This window comes from Lutra lutra, chromosome 3 (assembly GCF_902655055.1).
Source record: "Lutra lutra chromosome 3, mLutLut1.2, whole genome shotgun sequence".
Classification (NCBI taxonomy): Eukaryota; Metazoa; Chordata; class Mammalia; order Carnivora; family Mustelidae; genus Lutra; species Lutra lutra.
In genome coordinates, this window is record NC_062280.1 from 87,689,337 (window position 1) to 87,712,347 (window position 23,011).

A 23,011-nucleotide genomic window follows, 5' to 3' on the forward strand; every position below is an offset into this window, starting at 1 on the left:
GTAAGTATTTTGGGGGAGAGGATTCTTTGCATGAGACCCTTACAGAGTTTCGTGACACCAAATAGGGCCATTGTATAGTTTCTATAAGGGAACTGGATTTTGTAGTAAAATATTTTTTAAATGATCAGCTCAAACACTTGTGAGGGTTAAAAAGCCAAAAGTGACTCAGTCAAGTCAACTGTAAGTAATCTTTATTATTGCACATAGATAGGAAGGTAACTATTTGTACTCTTCTTATAGCTTAGAAATCTAATGTTTACATGTATGTATTGATTATATATCTTAAAACATGAAATAATTGGTTTTATTCCTATGTTTAGAGGTCAGGGATTCAGTATCTAGAGAGGCAGATAACATATTCTAAGTGAAAACACTGTCTTGTTCTCTAGGGTCCTCACTTAACCCAGTTTGAACTGCATGCTGTATGGACACAGGGAAGACTTGAGTGTTAAGAGTTTTGTTCAAATCTGTTCTTACCTGGTGAGTCTTACAAAGATGCATCATTAACATTGATCTTGATACTTACCTAGATATGGCCTGTCTGAAGTTTTAGATATGTGGAAGGTCTCTCAGTAAAACTACATGAGATATATGCACATATATGCACACATACACTAATACCAAAGTGCAGTTTCCTTTTATAGCTTTTCCACCTCAGGAAACAGGTACTATTTACAGTATATACTAGACAAATTGGACGCAGGTGCTTCCCACTCTCTCTAATCTTTGAGGTACTCTTTCACTTTGTACTTGCTTACATCTATACTACATGTGTCTCTGTGGTTTTTGTTCTTTCCTTATGTTCTGGGGTAGATGTGTGACAAGAAGCTGTAGCTTTTAAAAATTCATTCATAATGTCACATTGTACTTGAAGACGAGTTGATTATTTGATCACTCCTTTTATGTATGATTTGCTTATTTCTTCTCCTATTTACTATTCAAGAACTATATGTGTAGTCTAGTCTGGCAAAAATTATCAACTCTGATTAATTTTTGTAGAATATATTGGAGATTTCATTGAAATGTAGCTTTGCGGTGTACTTCGTTCATGCATATGATGAGTTGTTATGTTTGAATGTTCCCGAAATGGAATTATTTGAAAATTTGTGTAAATTATTTTTATAAATGAAATAAAATGAGAAGGTGTATCCTTTCAAATTGAGAGGATTTAACTGTTACTAAAATCATATTCTCCGACTTACAAAAGTCTTATTTGTGTTTCAGTTATATAATTAAAGTAAGTCATATCTCCCTTTAGACATATCCCAACTTATTGGACATTTTTATGTGATTTCCATAGTGAGCATATAAATAAGATAGGTGGTTACATAAATTATCTGGGATAAATTTTTTTAATATTATGGGAAAACTATCTCAGAATTATGTCACAATTATTACTATTATTTTTTTTTAAGATTTTATTTATTTATTTGACAGAGAAATCACAAGTAGGCAGAGAGGCAGGCAGAGAGAGAGAGAGGAGGAAGCAGGCTCCCTGCCGAGCAGAGAGCCTGATGCAGGACTCGATCCCAGGACCCTGAGATCATGACCTGAGCCGAAGGCAGTGGCTTAATCCACTGAGCCACCCGGGCGCCCCTATTACTATTATTTTTAATGCTTCTGTTGTAGTACAGTGTACTGACAATGTAGTAGGTAAAACACATAGTTTCATCCCTTGAAGAGTTTACATTCTAATAAGGAGGAATGACTCATGTATAACTAGCTTGAATGGAGTACATGGTGTAAAAGAGGCCTTAACTAACTGGCAGAAAATTAGCAAGAGATTTGGAAAAAGGTCATTTTAGGCTGAGTACATATTATGAAAAAGGCAGACATGTGGCACAGTATATCAGTGAAGAGTCCCTAGTGGTCCCATATAAGAACGGATAGCCACAGGCTTCCCCTCTGTGGTTCTTAGTCTAGAAAAATTGAGTTTGACTCTCTTGTAAAGGTATGCAGATCTTTGTTAGGAGTAGACAGCTCTTGAAGATTATGGACCGTCTCTTATGTATCAGAACTGAACATGTCTTGTGATTTATTTGTAACAACTCGTGTTTAGTAGATATTACAACCCTCAGGTTTTTGTTTGTTTTTGTTTTTAAGATTTTATTTTTAAGTAATCTCTACACCCAACATAGGACTCAAACAACCCCCAGATCAAGAAGCACATGCTCTACTGACTGAGCTGGCCAGGTGCCCCTACAACTCTCATTTTAAAGAAGAGATATACTGAGGCTCAGAGGAGTTAAGTGACTTACCCAAGGTCTTATGACAAGTAATTGTCAGAGCTAGGATCAAACTAATGTTTGAATCTACATGCTTCCTCTCTTTTAAGCGGAAGAAAGAGACAGTTAGGCTACATTTTAGGAATGTTATCAAAGCAATTGGTTTCTTGGATTAAGGAGTAATATTGTAGAGGCATGGTAGCTGATTCAGACAAGTAATAATAATGAAATTTGAATTTGGGTTGGTAACAAAAGGAGTGAAAAGGAGAGTTTGTGTGAGATTAAGTCGCAGAATCATTGAGTCTGGATAATTAAGAATGTGTGCATTTAGGAGGTACTGGGAGTTGCCTCTGAGTAATGGTGAGAAATAAAATGAGAGAACCAGAGAATATACAGTTATGTAAGTCAAAACAAGGAAGTTTCAAAGATGGGATGATGAACAATTTTAAATGCTATGTAGATTTAAAGGTATATGAAGAGGAAGTAAACCTCAGTTGGTGTTTGGTGACCACTGGAAACTCTTTTGAGGGTGACTTTAGCAGACTGATATGATTAGAAATCAAATAATGAGGGAGTGAGTTTGAAGGCAAAGATGGAGTCAGTGATATTGACTCCGTTAAGAAAAATTAGTGGAAAAAGTAGAAATGATAACTCAAAGAATTAAGGCAGAAGATTTTAATTGTTGAGGGAAATGGATGAATTTGTCAAAGCTACAAAGGCATTGGTCTTAAGAAAGGGGTTGAAGATTTTAGAGAGGGAATAATTGGTGATTCACAGTCTTAAAGGAGGTGGGGGGATTTAACACAGGTGTATAGGCTAAATGGAGAGAAAAAGGAGCTCTTCTTGTGAATTGGGTGGGAGAGAAGAATATGATTTTTCTGCTTATAAATGAGTTACCTATTACAATTTATGGGAGGAACTTAGTGACTCATGTTAAATGATCTATAGAAAGTTTATTGAAGAAAAAGAGAGGTCATCTGCTAAGTGTTGGTAGGCGTCGAGAACTTTGGAGAAGACCGGGAGCAATTGTTGTGGTCAAAGAATGAAACAGAATGAGCATTCCCAAAGCAAGAATATCTAGCCTAGAACTATATATATATATATATATATATATTTTTTTTTTTAAAGATTTTATTTATTTATTTTGACACTCAGAGATCAAAAGTAGGCAGAGAGGCACGCAGAGAGAGAGGAGGAAGCAGGTTCCCTGCTGAGCAGAGAGCGCCATGTGGGGCTCGATCCCAAGACCCTGGGACCATGACCCGAGCCGAAGGCAGAGGCTTTAACCTACTGAGCCACCCAGGCGCCCCAGAACTATATATTTTTATTGGCACCAACTGGTATGTGTCTTTTTTCCCCCTCATCAGTGTTCGGTGGAAGTCAAAAAGAAGATGTACAAGGTGATTTGCTCAGTATTAGGGATTGGCCATGGAAGGGTAAGTGAGTGAGGGTTTCTTGGTTAGCAGTGAGAGCATAATTGACATTTTAAATCCTTATTTTTAGCCTCACATATGAAAGACTTCCATATTTGATACAAATGTATATTCTTAGCAATGACTGAATAGATAAAGCAGTATTACCACTTCTAACCTTCAAAACTTTATTCTTCTCATCTTACCTTATTTCCTTAATTTCCCCTCCAATTGAACTGAAAAATGGAAGCACCTTGATGTAGTGGAGGAGTTCTAAATTTAGGAAACACCTGCTTTGTAGGAATGACACCAAAATTGACCAAAGAAAAAGTAGCCAAATTAGCCTTTATAAAAAAAACTTTGGGGCACCTGGGTGGCTCAGTGGGTTAAGCCTCTGCCTTCGGCTCGGGTCATGATCTCAGGGTTCTGGGATCGAGTCCGGCATCGGGCTCTCTGCTCAGCGGGGAGCCTGCTTCCTCCTCTCTCTCTCTCTGCCTTCCTCTGGGCCTACTTGTGATCTCTGTCAAATAAATAAATAAAATCTTTAAATTTAAAATATTAAAAAAAAATGTAAAACTTTGTGCTTCAAAGGACCCTATCAAGAAAGTGAGCAGACAAACAACCCAGTGAGTGGAAGAAAATATTGCAAATCATATTTCTGATAAGGGACTTGTATCCATAATATATTAAAAACCCCTACAACTCAATGATAGATGACAATCTAAGTAAAAAAATGGGCACAGTGTCTGAATAGATGCTTCTGCAAAGAAGATAAATGAATGGTCAGTAACACCATGAAAGTGCTCATTACCAGGGATAAAAATATTAAGTCATCTATGATCATGGGATGTCTTTCCATTTATTTCTTTATATCTTTCAACAATATTTAGAAATTATCTGGGGGCAAGTTCAGTACTTCTTTTGTTAAATTTACGCCTAAGTATTTTACTCTTTTTGGTGCTATTTTAAAGTTTTTTCTTATCTTCATTTTGGATTGTTCATTGCTACTGAAATTCAATTGACTTTTGTATATTGGACATGTATCCTGCAAACTTGCCGAACTCACTGATTAGTTCTGATAGTTTTTAGTGAATCCCTTGGGAATTTCTCTATATAAGATTTAATGCAAAGAGATAGTTTTACTTTTTCTTTTCCTTTCTAGATGCCTTTTATATCTTTTTCTTGCCAACTGTTCTGACTAGAACCTCTAATACGATGTTGAATAGAAGTGCTGAGAGTGGATGTCCTTGTCTTATTCCTGATTTTAGGGGAAAATCTTCTAGTTTTTTTACCATTATGTGTGATGTTAACTGTGGGTTTTTCCTGGGTTCTCTTTGTCAGGTTGAGGAAATTGTCTCCTATTCTTAGTTCCTTAATTTTTTTTTTTTTAAGATTTTATTCATTTATTTGAGAGATAGTGTGTGCAAATGGGAGAAGGGGCAGAGGGAGAGGAAGAAGCAGACTCCCTACTGAGCAGGGAGCCCAGTACGGGGCTTGATCCCTGGACCCTGGGATCATGACCTGAGCCGAAGGCAGATGCTTAACTGATTGAGCCACCCAGGCACCTGTTAGTTTATTTATTTTAGTAATCTTTACATCCAATATGGGGCTTAAACTTACTACCTTGAGATCAAGAATTGCGTGTTCTTCCTAATGAAGGAAGAACACGCAAGGCCCAGCTGGGGCCCCTGGGCTATGGATTTTTGGATATCTTTTATTTGGTTTTAGTGTCAAGGTAGTAATACCCTCATGGAAATAGTTCAAGAATATTTTATCCTATTTTATTTTTGGGAAGGGTTTTTTAAGATTTAGTGTTTATTCTTTTAAATGTTTGATAAAATTCACCAGTGAAGGTAAATACTGGGTTTTTATTGATGGGATGTCTTTTGATTAAAAATTCAACAAGTTTACTTGTTATATGTCCATTCATATGTTTTATTTCTTCTTGAGTTTCAGTAATTGTGGCTTTTTTTGGATTTGTTCATTTTATTAGATTATATAATTTGTTGGAATACATTTGTTAATAGTATTTCCTTATATCCTCTGCAGTTCTTTAAGATCAGTAATGGTGTCCCCTCTTGTCTCTTTTTTTTCTTGATCAGTCTAGCTATAGATTTGTTAATTTTGTTGATCTTTTCAAAGAACCAACTTCTGGTTTTGTTACTTTTCTCTATTGTTTTTCCATTTTTTATTTTATTAGTTTCTGGTCTAATCTTTATTATTCCATTTCCTCTGCTTGGATTTAATTTGCTCTTCTTCCTCTAGTTTATTAAGGTTATTTATTAGCCTCTTTTTTATTTTAGGCATTTATTGCTGTAAATTTTCATATGAGCACTTCTCTAGCTGTATCCCATAAGTTTTGGTATGTTGTGTTTTCATTTTTATTCAACTCAAAGTATTTCCTAACTTCCCTTTTGATTTCTTTTTTGACCTATTGGTTATTTAGAAGTGTGTTATTTAATTTCTACATCTTTGTTAAGTTCCCAAATTTCCTTCCATTGTTGATTTCTAATTTAATTTTATTGTGGTTAGAGAACATGCTTTGTATGATTTCAGTCCTTGTTTTTATGGCCTAACATATGGTCTATCCCAGAGAATGTTCTGCTGTTGATGGGTGTAGTGTTCTGTTGATGTCTGTTAAATTAAGTTGGTGTATAGTCTTGTTCAGGTCTTCTGTTTCTGATCTTCTGTGAATTTTCCTAGTTGTTTCTTTCAATAATGGTGTTGAAAGTGAGGTACTAAAGTTCTTGACTATTATTGTTGAAGTATGTATTTCTCCCTTCAATTCTGTCATCCTTTCCTTCATGTAGTTGAGGATGATTTCATTTTGTTCATGTATGTTCATAATTGTTGTGTTTTCCTGAGAGGACATTTTTGTCCTTATAAAATGCCCTTCTTCGTATTTGGTCATAGTTTTTGTCTTACTGTCTATTTTGTCTGATGATAGTATAGCTAATCCAGATCTTTTATGGCTATGTTGGAATGGTATATATTTTTTTCACCATACTTTTACTTTCAACTTACTGTGTCTTTGAATATAATAGAGATTAGCATGTAGTTAGAGATAGCATGTAGTTAGACCATGTTTTCTTATTTATTCTGCCAATCTGTAGCTTTTGGTTTCAGTGTTTAGTCCATTAACCTTTAGTGTAATTACTGATCAAATAGGATTAGTATCTGTCATTTTGCTGAATGTATTATAATTTTTTTGCTCTTTTTGGTTATCTGTTACTCTTTTACTTCCTTCTTTTGTGTTAAATAGCTATTTTCTAATGTGCCATTTTAATTCCCTTGCTTCTTTTATTATTCTTTTGTTCTTAGGAGTTATTGTTACATGTATGCATTCTCACTTCTGTACTTAGTGATTCCAGCAGCACTTTGAGTTTGAATTTCTTACATGGTTTTCATGGGGAAAAATACCAGGAATCTGGCCAATCAGTGGTCAAGAAATTTCTGTGAGAATTTTTTTTTTTCTTGGAAAACAATTATATTTTCTTGTATAATTTGAATTTTCTGTTATTCAAGTTTGCAGCAGAGCATCTGTTACCTTTCGTCCTTCCTCTTTTGTTTTCTTCTTACCTATATTCCTCTTTCTAATTCATTCAACAAACATTTTGAATGTATGTACTCTGCTGGGGGCTTGGGATATAGTAATGTATAAAACAGATGGTCTCTTTCCTAATTTTAAAGTCTAAAGTAGATTTCACTAACCCAAATTCTTTCAGGAACATTGGAATATCTGGGATTTCACAGGGCATGGTGGGAATGGTAGCCAATTCCAAGGGTATTTCCGTTCAAATTAAGACACAAAAGATCTGAAGGTCAAGGATGGCCTCTTTTTTAATGCAAAAATTCTCTGTAGTAGGAGTTGTTGCAGATTATTTAGCCAGCTATCACTTGTCATTTCCTTTTTTAGGTTTGTATAATTTAGTTTACCCAGTCAATCTTGAAAACATGCCCCAGTAACCAATGTGCCTTAGAGTTTTGAGTATTTCCACTGTTTCATTCATATTAAGTCATACCAGCCCTTAAAACTTATTAGACTCCATAATGTTTTATGCAACGTAGAGTAACTATAAAGGATAGAGTCAGCTTAAAATATCACTTAAAAGTGTATAGATATCTTTAAGCCTTCCTCCTGGTTTCATTGTTCTTTATAGTTTTATAGACAGATTGTGGCTTCTTTTATGTAGTTTTTTTCCTCAAAAGGAAGTGGGATAACATAAACTTTTACATTCATATTCTTTTATTTAATTTGAAGTTTATGTATTTGAATAATATTTCTATCAAAAGATTGGCTATAAGTTGTTTTGGCATTGAACTCTGTATGTGACATATATTTTAGCAACTCATCTGTTGTGTGAATACCATATATTCAAAAAGTTAATGAAGGAGAATGGAAGAATTTTACTTTTTCCAGTAATGGCGATGATAGTTTTGCCTATAGTATGTGGCTCTGAATAAGGCATTATGGGGAGGTTGGAGCTACGAGAGAAGAAACGTGGATTTAGTAGGAAGAAGAAGTTTATTTGTTATACTATCAGAAAAGTTCTTGTGCTAATGAAAACTATGCTTAAAGACAAAAACTTTTTTTTTTTTGGTACTCATTTTCTTGCAATTTGTGTTTGATTAACAGCTTGATATATTTTCTCATCAAGGAATATATATTGGCCAAATCATTTGATCCTTAATGTCTGCAAATGATGGACTTTGGTTAACTTTTAATGTGATGTTTGCCCTGCCATCCTAAAACTCCTTCCCAAAACCTATGAAATAAACTGATTTCACCGTTTCTGTTCTATTTGCATTTAATTAGCTTCATGCAAACCTCATCATTGAAGTATTTTCTAGCTGGCAAAATTATATTTATATGGAACAGAAAATTTATTTACTTCCTTCCACTTAGTTGATGAGAACTTGCATCTGAAGCTATATAAAAAAATAAAGTCAAAGCAGTCAATAAACAGTACACTGGCCGAAACTGGTAGACAAATCTACAGACTACGGAACATCTGCATTAGATGTATGGTGTCTTATAATTCTTTTTTCCCTTGCCACTTAAATCTGCGTGTGTTATTTTTTCCCAATAATTTTACTGTGCATTCTCTATCCATTAAAATATTTTGTGGCAATTCTGTACTCTCAGGAGCATTGGCAACTGGTAATAACTTTCTATGAGTATCTTTTGTGGTATAAGCCAAAACATGGCTGTCATGACTTTGTGTTTTAGAGGGTTTTTGATGTCCTTGCTTAGAACTTCCCCCGAAAACCTTTAAGGAGATACTAACTTTTAAGATGATAACTTTATTGCAACAAGGTATGCAGCTTGACTCCAAAAGGAGAATCAAGCAGACCTGAAAATTCAAGTCTTGAGAGACCAATCAGAAGTCAAAAGAGCTATGGTCTGTGGTTCAGCTAATTCAGAAAGAGGGTAATTACAGAAAGGTATCATATAAGTTTGCATGGAATAGTCACTAAACTCTTTAACTTCTGAATACAGCCCCAAACATCTGTTTTGGTGACCTCTTGCTGCTTTACAAATCACTGTTAAACTTACTGGCTTAAAATATTTATTTTGCTCAGGAATCTGTGATTTGGAAAGGTTCACTTGACATAGTTAATCTTTGCTACATTTTGTGTCAATTGTGTGGCTCCAAAGGGAGAGCGATTTAGAATCATCTGAAGGCTTGCGGAGGCACATGTTTGGTTGTGCTGCCTGTCAGTTCAGATAACAAGTGGAGGTCTTGGTCAGAACACCTATAGGTGGCCTTTCCATGTTGCCTGGGTTTCCTCACAGTGTGGTGGCTGGGTTGTAAGGGAGGAGGGAGAGAAGGAAAGGAGGGGGAGAGAGTGAGAGGAAAAAGGGGTTCGTGGAGAGACAGAGACTAGATGAACCTATGTCTCTATTGCCTTTGATAGCTTTTAGAAGCACATTTAGAAGCTTTAGAAGTGACTTTAGAAGTCACACATTATTTCCAATACATTTTGTTCTGTGGTGTAAAACCCTGCTCAGTCAAAGCTGGAAGGGATACTGTCTCTGCTTCTGGGTAATGTGAGTGGCCAGCTCCTGGAAGGTCACATGGATTGGAAATATTGCTGTGGCCATTTATGAAAATATCAGTTTGCTTGGTTACTCTTATCCATGACCTCAGACTAAGTGATTCTGTTGAGTGAGGCACCAGTATTCGATAGTATATATAGAAGGCAGAAAATAAGGATACAGATTGAAATGCTTTCCTGTGATTAATAGCCAGCTCCTTTACAGTTTGTTTTTGGTTTTCTTTCTGGGATGCTGTCCTTGTTTGTCCTTAGGAGGCAGGGCTGAAATTGCAAAGTGCAGGATTTTATGTTATGCCAGCTTTTTGAGAAAGGTGTTGTGATGTATTGCATCGGAATGACCAGTGTTCAAGTCTCAGTTCCTTTACTTACTAGCCATGTGACATTAGGACAGTTATTTAGCCTCTCTGAATTCACACCTTTACAAAGTCAAGGTGATGATAACCTTCCATTGAGAGGTGGTTTGTAAAATAGAGAAATATTATATGTAAAGGAATGGGGGTCCTGGGGTTTCAGATATTATCTGAAGCAGATTAATGAAAATGTGTGATTTAGGATTATGATCTTTGATTATGACCAGAATGATGGATTAAGAAACCAGTTTAGAGTATGTAGATACTTCAAAGCTAGAACCTATGTTGGTGCCTGTGACTGGAAGCAATTCCAATCAAGGAAAACCTGTGAAGGAATTTGCAATGTTATCTCCATTTTGAAGGGTATATTATTCTTTGTAAGCTATTCATCAACTTTTTGCTGAAGTGAATGTTTCAAATTTATTAAAATAACATTTAATTAAGGTATTTTATTGAATGCCTTAATACCTTTGTTTGAAATGTTTTATATTTAGTGAAAATTCTTACTTTTTTTCTATTTTTATTTTTCTAATTGTAAAAGTAATAAAAAAGCAGCTGAGGAAATAACTTGCCTATGATATCATTATCCAGAGGCAGGCTGTTCATATATGACATATTTCCTTTCATTAAAATTTTCTTTTTTAAGTATAGTCTCCACACCCAACATGGGGCTTGAACTCATGACCCTGAGATCAAGAGTTGCATGCTCTACCGACTGAGCCAGTCAGGTGCCCCTCATTTTTTTCCTTTGAAATTTTATAGTTTTCCATAGTTAAGAACATGGAATTTATGATTTTATAATTTTTCTTTGTAATTTAATTTTATATCATAATTATTCCCCACAAATCATTACAATTGCATCTATCATATGGCTGTATCATAATTGATTTAGTTTTTTTGTAATTTTTTTCTGAAATATAAGTAATATTGTGATGCATATATATGTGAAAGTCTATTGTCATTATTTTGATTTTTTTTCTGTAGGATATATTACTAGAAAGAAAATTACTGGAGCAAAGGCTATCAATATTTTTAAGGTCCTTGATATATATGTTGACATTGCTTTTCAGAGGCGCCTTGCTGGCTCAGTTGGTGGAGCCTGCTACTCTTGGTCTTGAGGTTGTAGGTGGGAGCCCCATGTTGAGTGTAGAGATTACTTAAAAATAAAATCTTTAAAAAAATAGCTTTCTATAAAGTTTTACCATTTTATATTTCCACTGACATGAGAATAGCTGTACTGATCATTTTATAAATAAGGTTGGTGAATTTGATAGTTAAAAGGTATCATTTATAAAATTTGTATTTATTCTGTATTTGTTCAAGTGAAATTTTCTTTCTAATATTTTGATTTATTTTTCATTTTAATTTGCATGGATTTTCTATATGTTAGGGATATAACCTTTTCATATTATTTTATCTAGGTTTGGAGAAATTTAACATTCATTATATTTCATTTGTGTTCCTCTAAATAGCTTAAGATTTATTCTTATCACTTCATACAAAAGACATTCGAATGAACCTAAATGATAGTTACTATTTTTTCCATAGTAGTTCTTACTTTTAGTATTCTTAATTTACATAGTATCTTATTTTTAGCACATGTTGTTCATTTAAGGTCGATTTGTAGCCCTTTACTCTTTTTTTTTTTCCAAGATCACTTTTTTAAAACTTTATGGATTTATTTATTGAAGAGAGAGTGAGAGAGAGAGAGAGTCCTAAGCAGACTCTGTGCTCTTTTTTGCCCAAATTATGTTTTTGGACTCATGTTGGTTTAGACAGATATTGTTGTAGTTCAATCACTCTCAGAATGTGGTCTTCAACCAGCAACTTTAAAGTACATTTGTAGATTTAAAATAGATTTGTACCTATTTACTCTTGAGTACTCTTGCACTCTTGCACTTCTTCTTCCTCTTCTTTTTTAAAAATTTATTATTTGAGGGAGAGAGGAGGAGAAGGAGAGAGAGAGTCTTAAGCAGGCTCCATGCAGAGCCTGAAGTGGGGCTCAATCTCATGACCCAGAATCAGGACCTGAGCTGAAACCGAGTTGGATGCTTAACTGACTGCACTACCCAGCTGCTCCTCAAAATCACTTTTTCACAAAATTTTCTCAATTAGAGATTTTCAGGAACATTGGAAATTTTTTTCATTCATCCAATATATATCTGTATACTCTTTTAAATTATGCTTGTTAAACTTCAGATAACTTCATATATTGGCTATCGTGAAGGGATATTTTTCATATGTAGAATTGTTTTTCTCACTGGCAAATTTTCTAAATTCTAATGGAGAGTTTTAGGAGATTGTGGGTGATACCAAAGTTAATCAGATTATTTGAAAGTTAAGATTCTTATCTTTCCCTTTAAAATTTTTTCAAGTGTTAATTTACAGAAAAGTGCAAAAAGTATAGAGGAAATTACAGTGTAGCTCTCTTGCAGCTCATCTAAATCTGAACTTTTTTGCCATGTTTACTTCAATTTTTTACTTTGTAATTATTTGAGAACTAGAATTTTATAGACAGAGGGAGGTGAGGCCTTTTCCCTGGTGGTAATTCCTAGTTCTGTTCTTTCCCCACCTGCAGAGGTTCCAAGTATTTTGAATTGGGTGTTTCCATTGTCATGCTTGTTTTCATGCTTTCATTTAATACATAAGTATTTATGACAGAAAACTTACATAAACGATAACTATACCTGTCCTTTTTCATTTTGCTCTTTTTTGCCTAAATTATGTTTTTAGACTCATGTTGGTTTAGCAGATGTTGCTGTAGTTCAGTTGCGCTCAGAATGCCGTCCCCAACCAGCAACTTGAGCTTCACTTGGGAACTTGTTAGAAATACAAAATTCTCAAGCCAGGACCGGATACATTTGTGCAGTCCAGTGCAAAATGAAAATGCTGGGCCCCTTGTTCAAAAACTATTAATAACTTGGAAATACCAGCAGCAGAGCATTAAATCAAGAGTGAGGACCCTTGTAAACATGTTCATGAACACCTTATTCCAGACCTGCTGAACCAGAAACTCTGAGAATAGGGCCCAGCAGCCTGTGTTTTAACAGGCCTTGCAAGGTGATGTTATAGATATTTAAGTTTGAGACCATTTGTATTAGTTTTTCAGGGCTGTCTTAACAAGATACTATGGACTGAGTGGCTTAAATGACAGAAATTTATTTTCTTACAGTTCTTGGGGCTGGAGATCCAAAATGAAGGTGTCAGCAGATTTGCTTTATTCTGAGATCTCCTTGGCTTGCAGATGATCAGCTTTCTGCTGGTAACTTTATATGCTTTGTCCTCTTGTGGTGTGTGGGTGGACATCTCTTATGTCTCTGTGTGTCTGAATTCCCTCTTCTTTAAGGAGATTAGTCCTGTTGGCTTACAATCCACCCTAATGGTTTTGTTTTAATTTAATCACTTCTTTAAAGGTCCTATATCCAAATATAGTCACATTCTGAGATACTGTGGGTGAAGGCTTCTAGGTCCAAATTTTGGGGGAAACACAGTTCTTCCCCATAGCACCACTGCTATAGGTCAGTGAATTTTAGGACTATTATATTCGGTTGTATGATTATGTCCTTATTTCTCTCTTTTATGCTGTTAATAGAACTTTAGATTATTTTCCATTTTTGCCACTAGGTCAATTCTACTCTATCAGTTTCTTTTGATGTATAGTTCCTTTTTTTGGTTTTTATTTATTTTTGATATGATATCTTTGTAGACTTCCAAGTGTTGATGTCAATTGAATTAAAACGAACAAAACAAAATCATGTACTACCCTTTGTTTAATGGAGGGCTGTAATCTATAAGCTGTTAATTTTGCTGGCATGTTATTTTAAATGGTGGTGGTTTTGTTTTATGAGACTGGATTTTCCATGTCATCCAGCACATGTGGTTTTGGACTGTATTTTGAGTTAACTACACAAGCTACTATTTCCATATATGGGTGTGTTTCTCAAAATGATACTAAATAAATAAGTTCCTTTCTCTGTTTGTAAATAAAAGAGAACAGTGACTCTATCATTGTGTATGTACTGTCTTGGGTTTTCATGACCTTTTGCAGCTCATTTTTATCATCTGGGAATGTACCGAAGTTCCATTGTTGTTAACTGCTTATGCTGCTAAGAGTAATAATGTGGTTTTTTTTTTTTGGTGGAGGGGATACTTGTTAATGTAATTTTACTGAAACTTAGGCTTACTTTTTATCAAAAGGTAAAGTTTTGTACCAGGCTAGGGCAACATTTTTTTCTTTGTATAAGATTTCCACATATTTGTTGTATAATTTATAATTTTATTCCTTTTATCCAAATTTAATTCCCTTCCTTCCACCACCACACCCCGCCTCATAACTTGTAACAAATGCATATTATATGTGTTGCTGATAGTTTTGAAAGTCTGCTGGATTCATTGAGGATCCATCAATTATCTGGATATAGACCAGATAGTCTCCCCAGTAGCTTCTACCCTGCTAAATCTTTGGCTGTTTTCCACCTTGTTAATTATATCTCCATTATGAAGGCATGCTGTATCAAAAAGGAGATATATACCATCTTGCTAATTTTTACTAGTTCCTCTTTGCTGGCTGAACCTGGTATAGAAGAAGTTGTTTTAGGGCTTATATTGAAAACTACAAGACATTAATGAAAGAAGAAGTTGAAAAAGACACAACAAATGGAAATGTATTCCATGTTCATGGGTTGGGAGAATTAATATTGTTAAAATGTCCATATTACCCCAAGCAATATATACATTCAGTGCAATCTCTGTCAAAATTCTGATGGCATTTTTCACAGAAATAGAACAAACAATAATTGACTCTTTATGTTATAGGTAAGGCTTCCAGTTAATAGTAGGCTACTAGTAGTTAAGTTTTGGGGGAGTCAAAAGTTTTAGAAAGAGTTTTGACTGCTTTGGTGTTCAGCAGTTCTACCCCTTATATTGTTCAAGAGTCTTCTGTACACTATGATCTAGGAACTCCACTTCTGGGTATATATCCAAGGAAAACAAAAACACTAACTTGAAAGAATATTATGCACCCCCATTTTTTTTTTTTTTTAATTTTCAGCATAACAGTATTCATTGTTTTTGCACCATACCCAGAGCTCCATGCAATCCGTGCCCTCTCTAATACCCACCACCTGGTTCCCCCAACCTTCCACCCCCCGCCCCTTCAGACCCCTCAGATTGTTTTTCAGAGTTCATAGTCTCTCATGGTTCACCTCCCCTTCCAATTCCCCCCAACTCCCTTCTCCTCTCTAACTCCCCTTGTCCTCCATGCTATTTGTTATGCTCCACAAATAAGTGAAACCATATGATAATTGACTCTCTCCGCTTGACTTATTTCACTCAGCATTATCTCTTCCAGTCCCGTCCATGTCGCTACAAAAGTTGGGTATTCATCCTTTCTGATGGAGGCATAATACTCCATAGTGTATATGGACCACATCTTCCTTATCCATTCGTCCATTGAAGGGCATCTTGGTTCTTTCCACAGTGGCGACCGTGGCCATTGCTGCTATAAACATTGGGGTACAGATGGCCCTTCTTTTCACTACATCTGTATCTTTGGGGTAAATACCCAGTAGTGCAATTGCAGAGTCATAGGGAAGCTCTATTTTTAATTTCTTGAGGAATCTCCACACTGTTCTCCAAAGTGGCAGCACCAACTTGCATTCCCACCAACAGTGTAAGAGGGTTTTCCCTTTCTCCACATCCCCTCCAACACATGTTGTTTCCTGTCTTGCTAATTTTGGCCATTCTAACTGGTGTAAGGTGATATCTCAATGTGGTTTTAATTTGAATCTCCCTGATGGCTAGTGATGATGAACATTTTTTCATGTGTCTGATAGCCACTTGTATGTCTTCATTGGAGAAGTGTCTGTTCATATCTTCTGCCCATTTTTTGATATGATTATCTGTTTTGTGTGTGTGGAGTTTGAGGAGTTCTTTATAGATCCTGGATATCAACCTTTTGTCTGTACTGTCATTTACAAATATCTTCTCCCATTCCGTGGGTTGCATCTTTGTTTTTTCTACTCTGTTTTCTTGACTGTTTCCTTTGCTGTGCAGAAGCTTTTGATTTTGATGAAGTCCCAAAAGTTTATTTTCGCTTTTGTTTCCTTTGCCTTTGGAGACATATCTTGAAAGAAGTTGCTGTGGCTGATATCGAAGAGATTACTGCCTATGTTCTCCTCTAGGATTCTGATGGATTCCTGTCTCATGTTGAGGTCTTTTATTCATTTTGAGTTTATCTTTGTGTATGGTGTAAGAGAATGGTCGAGTTTCATTCTTCTACATATAGCTGTCCAGTTTTCCCAGCACCATTTATTGAAGAGACTGTCTTTTTTCCACTGTATATTTTTTCCTGTTTTGTCGAAGATTATTTCCCCATAGAGTTGAGGGTCCATATCTGGGCTCTCTACTCTGTTCCACTGGTCTATGTGTTATGCACCCCCATTTTTATTGAATTATTATTTACAGTAGCCAGGACATGAAAACAACTTGGATATCTATTGATGGAGGATGGATAAAGAAGTTGTGATACACACACACACACACACATGCGCGTGCGTGTGCACACAGAGTGAGTAAATAGAATATTATTCAACCATAAAAAGAACAAAATCTTGCCATTTGCCTCAAAGTAGATGGATCTCAAGGGAATTGCGTTATAAGTCAGACGAGAAAGAAAAATACTGTACGATCTCTCTTATATGTGGAATGTATCCTTCTGTCTGTCTTTCTACAAACAAAACCAGGCTCATAGATAGAGAGAACAGATTGATGGTTGCCAGAGGCATGGGGTGGGGGAGGGGGAAGTGGTAGGAGAAATGGGCAAACACTTGTTGTTTTGTTCTGTTTTATTTTATTTTTTCCATTTAATTCATTTCCATTTTAATATATTTTAAATAAATTTTAATAAATAACAATGTTTTAGGATGATAATTGAGACTGATGTGGTCTGGTGGCATTACCACTTGTTAACTTTGTAAATTGTCAGGACTCACCTCAGACCTGTTGAATCAGATGCCTTGCCAGTGATTTCCTTGCTTTCATACGGTTCTCTTAGGACAATGTAGTATGTATAGTTTCTGACAGTATGCTAGAGTTGATAGAGCAAGTCTTAGTGCATGTCTGTGGTGGGGAGGTGAAGTGAGGGGTGGGCTAAGCTAGAAGAGTGTGAAAAAGGGGGGTTTGAGCCCTTACTTTTTACTGGCAAATATATAGTGACCTTCAGGGATGGACTCTTCATTCTTATTTCTTCCTTTGTGTGTTTTCACTCAGTGTCAGCACCATGCTGCTGAGTTTATGCATGCTCTTGGTGTGCATTTGTTATCCCTAATTTCAAAGTGAAATGAATGATTCGTTGAATGTTTACCCATGTACGGCCTGTGTTTGGCTCTTTAGAGATAAAGGAAATGCAAGTTGTCCTCACCCATATGCTTGGGCTTCATAGACCTGGATTCAAATTCTGGCTCTGAATTTGACTTGTAGTGTAGTCTTTGGTAGAGTTCTTAATCTCTCGACATCTCATTTTCTTCCGTTGTAAAATGAAGGTAACACCTACTGTGCATTTCTTACTGGGATGTTCAGGGGATTAAATGAAGTAATGTATATGTGCTTTAAACATAATAGGCACTCAGTACATGGTAGCTGGATGCTATTATCGTTATAATCATCATCATCTAGTTATTTCTGTATTTGAACATCACACTGGACTCTACAGGGCATGCTATATTAATGGTCTAGGTGACACTTTTCAGGAATTGCTTTCCTGGCTCTGTGATGATTCCATCACGGTGGATAATTTAATTAGCCCTTGCCTGCTGAGTACTGTGGCTGTGGCAGTCAGTAAGAGAAATGTGGTATACAAAGATCCAGGACTTTGGAGTCGAGCAGATCTTGATCTGTCATTACTCTAGCAGTCACTAGCTGTGCACCTTGGGCAAGATGCTTAACTTTTCTTTATTTTCTCATCACCAAGGAAGCCTTATTGTGAATGGGGTTGGGTGAGTGTTGTTATTGTGGCAGTATTGTGGCAAAATTGAGGATGTATGTAAAGCACTTGGCTCATAATAGTCACAGAATAATTTTTGCAACAAATATTGCCTTCACCTACTCCACTTTACTCATCACAGAGTTTCATCGTCTGTCTTATCTTATGTATTTTGAGATTTCTTCCACTTTTTACTCTTAGAGACCTAGGGGTTAGAACAAAAGGATTAGCCACTAGCTGGAAAAGGAGTAAGTTAATAAAACCAAGTTTATCAAAGGATTCTTCATTCCTATGCCTAAATATAGATTTTTTTGTTGTGTTTATGAAAATCATATTTTTACTGTAATAAAAGATAACATAAAATTTTACCATTAAGTATATTCTTATTGTACATTCATATTGTTATATAATCATAGGCCTATATTTTAAAGCCTAATTTTGATATTGTATTTGAAATTTCTTTCTTTTTTTTTTTTTTTGGCCCATATATTGGAAAGGACTCTTGGTAGCAAACAACAGAAATCATTAAAACTGGTTTAAGCATCAGGGGATTTATTAAGTTGTAATAGATAGTTTGTAGAATCTTTGAGGGAATGGAAGAATAGACTTTGGGCTGAGCTCCTAGGAATAATTCCTGGAAGCACACTTTTTGCGTGGCTTGCTAAGGGAGCAGTAGCTGTCTGATCTCAGAACCACGTTGCCCTTCTGGTGGGAGGAATTTGGAAGCTTGTGAATGAGGAGTCTTGGCTTTTGTTGCTGGCTCCTAAAGAGTCATTGTCTCGCCCGTCTTCATTGCTGGATGAGCTGATATGCCTGTGCTCAGTTCCTCCTTTTTGTTTTCTTTATTTTTCTGTTCTCTTCAGAGTGTCCCTGCCTGGGAAGGTGAAGACACATGCACAACTCAGGTTGCAAGGGAGTCTGGCAAACAGGCCCTTTAGCTTTCTGGCCACTATTGTGTTATTAAGACATATCAGAATGGGGTTGCATGAGTGTTAAAAATGAATCTGCTGTATTTGCCATAGCTCTTTCAGAAAGGAAAAGGCTAGGGGACATATCCATTGAGCACCTTTGTTTTCTTAAAATAAATTATAGTTTCAGGAGGGGAAGTAAAATTGTCAGTCCAGCAGTGTTGATATAGGATAAGTTCTATATTGCAAAAAAATTATATTTTGTGGGGGAAGCCCAATTTTTAAAACATTGTAAAACTCTAAATGGACCCTGTGTTTATCTAGCTGATGGTAATAAATAAATTTCTTTTTAGGATGTTGTGTCACTCTTTTTTAACTTCATGTTTTGGCATTAGAGTATATGGGTAAAACATTCCTTCTAACCTACTGTGTTTGCTCATTTTTGCCAATTGAAAAAAGTATCCATTCTTGCAGAAATGGGATCTTTAAACCATGCAAAAATTTTGTAAATAATTTGGACACATTCGTGGTGGGGGCAGAGTTGGGGTGGTAGTGGAGAGGAGATAAAATTATCCATAAAATATAGTGTCGAATTTGAAGGTTATTCACAGTTTAAACTGTTATCTAGACTGGTGCTGTCCAGTAGAAATAGAATGCAAGCATGTTTACAATTTTAAATTTTTTTTTTTTTTTTTAAAGATTTTATTTATTTGTCAGAGAGAGAGGAGAGCGAGCACAGGCAGACAGAATGGCAGGCAGAGGCAGAGGGAGAAGCAGGCTCCCCGCCAAACAAGGAGCCCGATGTGGGACTCGATCCCAGGACGCTGGGATCATGACCTGAGCCGAAGGCAGCTGCTTAACCAACTGAGCCACCCAGGCGTCCCAAATTTTAAATTTTTTAATAGAAAATTTAAGAAAGTAAAAAAGAATAGGTAAAATTAACTTTAACAATATGTTTTGCTTAACTCAATATATCCAGAACATTTAAACGTGTGACACTAGTTGCAACTCATGTGTGCAATAGTTGGTATCATATTGGACAGCACAGGTCTATACTGCCTAACTTATTTCATACTAGAATTTTTCTGCCTGAGAAGTACTGAAGTGTACCATAAGCATGTTTGTGAACATCCTCAGTGTGTGCTGTGTCCTGATAATGCTTTATTCCTTATACTGTTTTATAACATTATGATTGTAAATCAGTGCTTCTTCCCAAATTGCAAGTGTTGATGTGGTGGCTTGCTGTATCTTATGACAGATGTGTAGTTTTTGAACTGTCATAGTAGAGGAATATGGAACATGATACTGAGGTATGCCATTACCCAGGCCTGGGTTTGCCCTGAAAAAGTAGTGTCCAAGCTTTCGATTATTAAAATTTTTAAAGCACATACAATATAAATATTTTATTACCTATGAAAAATGTACACATATGACTGTACTAATATATTATGTAAATTATGAAATTAAAATATTGAAAAAAGAGATTAGATAAAAATAAATTTAAAACTATAATATTTTGAGGCACCTGGGTGGCTTAGTCGTTAAGCGTCTGCTCAGGTCGTGATCTCAGGGTCGTGGAATCAAGCCCCACTTTGGGCTCCCTGTCTGGTGGGAAATCTGCTTGTGTTCCCTCTCGCTGTGTCTCTGTCTGTCGAATAAATAAATAAAATCTTAAAAAAAAACTGTAATATTTTTTCATGAACCTCAGATAATTGGCTTGAATAGTCAGTCACCTTTTAGAGACCCTGCTCTCTAAATCCTGTGGCATATTGGCTCTCAAACTTGATTGATCACCAGAGCCCTCTGGGGACTTAAATAATTAAAAAAATAAGAACAACAGTGAAAAAAAGGTGTGTCTTTAGACACACAGAAACAGAATTTGTGTGCGTGTATGTACATGTGTGGAGTATATGTGGAATCTGTATTTAATTTTTTAAATATAGGAGTCCCTGTTACAGATGGCAGGGAATCTTCTTTTTTCTTTTTTTTTAAAGTAAGCTCCACTCCCATCATGGGGCTTGAATTCATGACCCCAGGATCAGGAGTCTCTGCTCTACCGACTGAGACAGCCAGGCGCCCCTATAGCAGGGATTCTTAATTTGGGATTCATGGGGCATTCTCTGAAATTATATACCCTACTATATATGCAATTAGGCCTGTTTTAGAGGAAGTCCATAGTTTTTCTCAGAACCCCAGATGATCTTGGGCTCAGGTAAAATGTCATTTACAGCTAGCCAAGGCTGCTTTGGATATGTGGGTCAGAGAAGATTGTTGAGCTGGAGAGGTCAGGTTGGGTCCCTTCAGGATTAAGATTACCTGTGAACACAGGGCTGTAAGACTGAGCAGTGGGCAGAACAGGGGAGCTATAACTGGGAAGCGATAATAGATGAGGGTCATAATTCTATTTAGAAGGTCTGACCTACAAGTGGACACTGGGAATCTAGTAAAAAACTAGACAAGGTCAAAGTCTGGATCTGATGGAGCAGGTCAGATATTTGAAGTCTAGGTAGACAGGCCAAGGTCTCTAATGAATAAGAAGGTTTAAGCTAATGTGGCACACTAGCATTTAAGCAAGGCCTCGAACCCTTTTCCCTGTTCTGATTGCTGGTGTTGATCGGGCTGATCAGATGGTGCTATGAAAGATTTGTTCTCAGCATCTCTGCTTCCTCTTTCCTGTTTGCTGTTGGTATAGCTCAGAAGAGACTAGAATTCCTCATACCCCTTCTGTTCTTAGTCTGACTTATTAAAAGGAGTCTTGTCCCCAGAGAGTGTACTGCTAGAGGTATGTGTTGAAATAACATCTTAGGAAGGTGTCTCCTGGAGAAGTTTTCTAGAAAAAATTGAGAATACTTCATCTTTGTCTAATTGATGATTTCCTGTAATAGCAGTGCTTACAGCCCTTTTTTAAAAACAAAACAAAACTTTTTGTTAACCTTTTATTTTATTTTATTTTATTTAGAGGTAGGAAGGGGTAGAGGGAGAGGGACAGAGAGAATCTTAAGTGGGCTCCATGCCTAGTGTGGAGCCTGATGCTGGGCTCAGTCTCATAAGCCTAAGGTCATGACCCGAGCCAATATCAAGAGTCAGACACTTACCTGCCTGATCCACCCATGTGCCCCTTTTTGTTCATCATTCAATTTCAGCATTCATGTTTTATAAGAAAACTTTACATATGATGAATTTAAACATACATGTGATGAAAGGGTTTCAGCTTCCTGAAGTAGAAATGAATATGAATAGTGGATTATTGGGGCACCTGAGAGGCTCAGTCAGTTAAGCTCAGGTCATGATTCCAGGGTCCTGGGATTGGGCCCCATGTTGGGCTCTCTGCTCAGTGGGGAGCCTGCTTCTCCCTCTCCCTCTGCCTTCTGCTCTTCTTGCTTGTGCTCAATTTTTCTCCTCTGTCAAATAAATAAATAAAAATCTTAGAAAGAATAGTGGTTTATTTATCAGTTTAGTACTTTTATAAAATTTCTGATGGTTGCATCTGTGTTCCATTGTTTTCCCTTTCTTTTTGTGTCTTTTTAAAAATTGTTACTAAGAATTCTGGCTACCATTATTTTCTACCAGTTAGATACTTGAATTGATCTTTTTAACAATATGAAAGGATAATGCTAGGTTTATGGTTTCATTCTTCTTTTCTTTTCTTTTTTTAATATAATTCCAGTATAGTTAACATATAGTGTTATATTAGTGTCAGGTTTATCATATAGTGATTCAGTAATTCCATACATCACCCAGTGTTCATCATGACAAGTGCACTGCTTAATCCCCATTGCGTATTTCACCCATCCCCCCACCCACCTCCCCTCTGGTAACCACCACTTAGTTCTCAATAGTTGAGTCTTTTTCTTGGTTTGTCTCTCTCTCTTTCTTTTTTTCCTTTGCTGGTTTGTTTTATTTATTACATTCCACAGATGAGTGAAATCACAAGATTTTTGTCTTTCTCTGATGTATTTTGTTTAGTGTTATACTGTCCAGTTCTAGCCATGTCATCGCAAATGGCAAGATTGCATTCTTTTTCAATGGCTGAATAATATTCCATTGTGTATATATACCATATCTTCTTTATTCA

General features: G+C 36.1%; 1 protein-coding gene across 11 annotated transcripts in view; it reads left to right on the forward strand.

Annotated features, from left to right (window-relative positions):
* Nucleotides 1-389: 389 nt before the first annotated feature.
* Nucleotides 390-23,011, forward strand: part of GTDC1 (glycosyltransferase like domain containing 1) — a 379,170-nt gene continuing 356,548 nt past the window's right edge. For 10 of the 11 annotated variants that reach the window (XM_047722447.1, XM_047722446.1, XM_047722452.1 and 7 more), the window contains exons 1-2: nucleotides 390-480; nucleotides 13,220-13,309. The gene's annotated coding sequence lies outside the window, so the exon portion shown is untranslated. The remainder of the gene's footprint in view (nucleotides 481-13,219; nucleotides 13,310-23,011) is intronic. The other variant, XM_047722445.1, reaches the window with a different exon arrangement.